A 5507-nucleotide genomic window follows, 5' to 3' on the forward strand; every position below is an offset into this window, starting at 1 on the left:
ACGGACGGACGGACAGACAGACGACCTTCAAGGACAGACAGACAGACGGCCTTCGAGGACAGACAGACAGACGGCCTTCGAGGACAGACAGACAGACAGACAGACAGACAGACAGACAGACAGACAGACAGACAGACAGACAGAGGGATGGACGGACACAGGGACAGACAGACAGACACAGGGACAGACAGACACAGGGACGGACAGACGGACAGACAGACAGACAGACAGACAGACAGACAGACAGACAGCCTTCAAGGACAGACAGACGTGGAAGTGAGTTGATACAGACGTGACAGCTCCTCTGATTGGTTTAGTGACCCATCAATCAATCACCCGGGAACACCACCCTCCATTACGCCGACAAATCGATGCCCTCGGCCACGACGCTCACTTCCTGTTTGACAGACTCTGGCGAGTAATTACCACCTCTTTGTGTGTGTGTGTGCGTGTGCGTGTGTGTGTGCGCGGGTCTGCGTGCGTGCGTGTGTCCTCGGCCTGATAGGAAGATGACAAAACATGTCCGTTTCCAGAGAGACGATACGTCTCACGATCTACGGGATAAAAACCACCAGACAGGTGACCTTGTCATTCGCCGTGTGGGAAGAGACTCATTTTTCAACTCTGCAGCAGTTATGAGACATCGCTTAAAGTTATGAGACATCGCTTAAAGTTATGAGACATCGCTTAAAGTTATGAGACATCGCTTAAAGTTATGAGACATCGCTTAAAGTTATGAGACATCGCTTAAAGTTATGAGACATCGCTTAAAGTTATGAGACATCGCTTAAAGTTATGAGACATCGCTGAGCTGCACGCCTCAGTCCATGGGCTCCAATGAGACATCGCTTAGCTGCAAGCCTCAGTCCATGGGCTCCAATGAGACATCGCTTAGCTGCAGGCCTCAGTCCATGGGCTCCAATGAGACATCGCTGAGCTGAAGGCCTCAGTCCATGGGCTCCAATGAGACATCGCTGAGCTGCAAGCCTCAGTCCATGGGCTCCAATGAGACATCGCTGAGCTGCAAGCCTCAGTCCATGGGCTCCAATGAGACATCGCTTAGCTGCAAGCCTCAGTCCATGGGCTCCAATGTTAAAGCAATAGGACACTCACATCAGCTGAACACAGGGAAGCTGTCAGAATCGACAACACCCTGGACAACGCTCACCACGTCCCAGACTCTTCTCCCTTCTCTAAAACACCCTGGACAACGCTCCACACGTCCCAGACTCTTCTCCCTTCTCTAAAACACCCTGGACAACGCTCACCACGTCCCAGACTCTTCTCCCTTCTCTAAAACACCCTGGACAACGCTCCACACGTCCCAGACTCTTCTCCCTTCTCTAAAACACCCTGGACAACGCTCCACACGTCCCAGACTCTTCTCCCTTCTCTAAAACACCCTGGACAACGCTCCACACGTCCCAGACTCTTCTCCCTTCTCTAAAACACCCTGGACAACGCTCCACACGTCCTAGACTCTTCTCCCTTCTCTAAAACACCCTGGACAACGCTCCACACGTCCCAGACTCTTCTCCCTTCTCTAAAACACCCTGGACAACGCTCCACACGTCCCAGACTCTTCTCCCTTCTCTAAAACACCCTGGACAACGCTCCACACGTCCTAGACTCTTCTCCCTTCTCTAAAACACCCTGGACAACGCTCCACACGTCCCAGACTCTTCTACCTTCTCTAAAACACCCTGGACAACGCTCACCACGTCCCAGACTCTTCTCCCTTCCCTAAAACACCCTGGACAACGCTCCACACGTCCCAGACTCTTCTCCCTTCTCTAAAACACCCTGGACAAAGCTCCACACGTCCCAGACTCTTCTCCCTTCTCTAAAACACCCTGGACAACGCTCCACACGTCCCAGACTCTTCTCCCTTCTCTAAAACACCCTGGACAACGCTCCACACGTCCCAGACTCTTCTCCCTTCTCTAAAACACCCTGGACAACGCTCCACACGTCCTAGACTCTTCTCCCTTCCCTAAAACACCCTGGACAACGCTCCACACGTCCTAGACTCTTCTCCCTTCTCTAAAACACCCTGGACAACGCTCCACACGTCCCAGGCTCTTCTCCCTTCCCTAAAACACCCTGGACAACGCTCCACACGTCCTAGACTCTTCTCCCTTCCCTAAAACACCCTGGACAACGCTCCACACGTCCTAGACTCTTCTCCCTTCTCTATAACACCCTGGACAACGCTCCACATGTCCCAGACTCTTCTCCTTTCCCTAAAACACCCTGGACAACGCTCCACATGTCCCAGACTCTTATCCCTTCTCTAAAACACCCTGGACAACCCTCCACACGTCCTAGACTCTTCTCCCTTCTCTAAAACACCCTGGACAACGTTCCACACGTCCCAGACTCTTCTCCCTTCTCTATAACACCCTGGACAACGCTCCACATGTCCCAGACTCTTCTCCTTTCCCTAAAACACCCTGGACAACGCTCCACACGTCCCAGACTCTTCTCCCTTCCCTACAACACCCTGGACAACGCTCCACACGTCCCAGACTCTTCTCCCTTCTCTAAAACACCCTGGACAAAGTCATGTCTGTATGCATACAGACACAAAGCACTAACTATATATATATATATATATATTTATATATATATATATATATATATATAGTTTGTCGTGTTTGTACGCATGCAGACAGAGCACTAAATACATTTGTTGTCGTGGGAAATTCAATTAGATCATAATTGAACAATAACTGTGTTTATGAGCTGCAATGGACTATGCAAAGTAGGCCAGCCGTGCGTGCGAGATAGACACAGAGAGAGATAGCCAGAGTGTGAACGACAGCCTCTATAGCTTTGTTTAATTCAGCGTTCCATTCTGGGTCTGTAACTAAGAGAGGACCCCAACGGGTCCATTTGGTTCCATTTGTACACTCTCTGAGTTACAGACCCATAAAGCTTCCATTTTGTTCTAAACTATCATTTAGCTGGGGACCCCCTGGAAGGACCCCTCTGGGGGTCCCCGGACCCCACTTTGGGGGTCGGTGGCTCAGGGGTAGAGTGGCTGGATGGTAACCGCAAGGTTGCCAGTTGGAACCCGGGCTCCACCAGAGTTAGTGTCGAAGTGTCCTTGAGCAAGACACCGAACCCCTAATTGCTCCTGATGTGCAGGTTGGTGCCTTGCCTGGTGAATGTAATGCACACTCCATGTAAAGCGCCTTGGATAAAGGCGCTATATAAATGCACCATTTACCACTTTGGGAACCACTGCTCTAAAATAAATTACACTTTTCTGCCACATGAGGTCCCAGGAAGCCAGACATTGCGTCTCAACAATGTAATGGAACAGAAACACACAGACAGAGGCTGGTCTCCGCCTACCTTCTTACGCCAGTGTCATCTGCTCCTGACGTCCTCCTGTCCTCCTGTCCTCCTGTCCTCCTGTCCTCGCGTGCGTGTGTGTCTGTCGACCTGCAACAGACAGCCACAGACAGCCGGGTCAGACTGCCAGCCTCACATACAGTATGGGGGGGTGGTCCAGATCCTCTGATAACAATGTGTTTCTATCCAGAGCTGCAAACAGAGCCAGACAATGTGTTTCTATCCAGAGCTGCAAACAGAGCCAGACAATGTGTTTCTATCCAGAGCTGCAAACAGAGCCAGACAATGTGTTTCTATCCAGAGCTGCAAACAGAGCCAGACAATGTGTTTCTATCCAGAGCTGCAAACAGAGCCAGACAGATAAGAGTGTAATAAAGAGCCTTGCAAATGTGAAGCGAGGAACGCAGGCGTTGTTGCCTGGATCAACGACAGGTCTCCTCCAGGTCTGTTGAAGAGGGTCTGGATCAACGACAGGTCTCCTCCAGGTCTGTTGAAGAGGGTCTGGATCAACGACAGGTCTCCTCCAGGTCTGTTGAAGAGGGTCTGGATCAACGACAGGTCTCCTCCAGGTCTGTTGAAGAGGGTCTGGATCAACGACAGGTCTCCTCCAGGTCTGTTGAAGAGCGGCGCAACAACGCAAGCGTAAAAAAATAAGCTAAACAGAATCCAGGTCTGGTGAGTCGCGGGGGACGTGTGCACGTAACGAGCACGCGCGCAACAAATTCACGGGACTGCACTCCCATAAATACGCTTGCGTTGTCGCACAGAGACTTCTCCAAGCAAAAACGCAGGTCTCATTGAAAATGAACTATAGGCACGTTTTATCGCTCCCCGTTTTGCAAGGCCCTTAATGCAGCCTGTCCAGAGTCTCTAACGACAGCATCAATAGGGAAGTCACTGTGTGTGCAGTCTGGGAATGAATCCTCATGGAATCACAATGTGGTGAAGCTGACCTCTACAGACTGGTGGTACTCTAGTCTACACCAGGGTGAAGCTGACCTCTACAGACTGGTGGTACTCTAGTCTACACCAGGGTGAAGCTGACCTCTACAGACTGGTGGTACTCTAGTCTACACCAGGGTGAAGCTGACCTCTACAGACTGGTGGTACTCTGGTCTACACCAGGGTGAAGCTGACCTATACAGACTGGTGGTACTCTGGTCTACACCAGGGTGAAGCTGACCTATACAGACTGGTGGTACTCTAGTCTACACCAGGATGAAGCTGACCTATACAGACTGGTGGTACTCTAGTCTACACCAGGATGAAGCTGACCTATACAGACTGGTGGTACTCTAGTCTACACCAGGATGAAGCTGACCTATACAGACTGGTGGTACTCTGGTCTACACCAGGGTGAAGCTGACCTCTACAGACTGGTGGTACTCTAGTCTACACCAGGGTGAAGCTGACCTCTACAGACTGGTGGTACTCTAGTCTACACCAGGGTGAAGCTGACCTCTACAGACTGGTGGTACTCTAGTCTACACCAGGGTGAAGCTGACCTCTACAGACTGGTGGTACTCTAGTCTACACCAGGGTGAAGCTGACCTATACAGACTGGTGGTACTCTAGTCTACACCAGGGTGAAGCTGACCTATACATACTGGTGGTACTCTAGTCTACACCAGGGTGAAGCTGACCTCGACAGACTGGTGGTACTCTAGTCTACACCAGGGTGAAGCTGACCTCTACAGACTGGTGGTACTCTGGTCTACACCAGGGTGAAGCTGACCTATACAGACTGGTGGTACTCTGGTCTACACCAGGGTGAAGCTGACCTATACAGACTGGTGGTACTCTAGTCTACACCAGGGTGAAGCTGACCTCTACAGACTGGTGGTACTCTGGTCTACACCAGGGTGAAGCTGACCTCTACAGACTGGTGGTACTCTAGTCTACACCAGGGTGAAGCTGACCGATACAGACTGGTGGTACTCTAGTCTACACCCACAACACCAGAGGGAGTGCAACGAACCATGTACAACCCAGATTCGGCACAAACAAGGGACTAAATTATTTTCGCTCCTATGCCACCAAAATGTGGAACGCCCTACCAACAGTCATTAAGACATGCAAATCCTTTGACTCCTTCAAAACCGCTCTCAAAGGGCACCTACGGATGGCTGCAATTCGAAACAAAGATG

General features: G+C 50.9%; 1 long non-coding RNA gene across 1 annotated transcript in view; it reads right to left on the minus strand.

The window, feature by feature from the left end:
- LOC306931065 overlaps positions 1-3474 on the minus strand; it is a 46127-nt gene extending 42653 nt beyond the window's left edge. Inside the window, exon 1 of the long non-coding RNA XR_013790964.1 lies at positions 3361-3474. This is a non-coding gene — a long non-coding RNA (uncharacterized lncRNA). The remainder of the gene's footprint in view (positions 1-3360) is intronic.
- Positions 3475-5507: the final 2033 nt, after the last annotated feature.

Source organism: Electrona antarctica (genome assembly GCF_951216825.1).
Source record: "Electrona antarctica genome assembly, chromosome: 10".
In the NCBI taxonomy this organism is placed as follows: domain Eukaryota; kingdom Metazoa; phylum Chordata; class Actinopteri; order Myctophiformes; family Myctophidae; genus Electrona; species Electrona antarctica.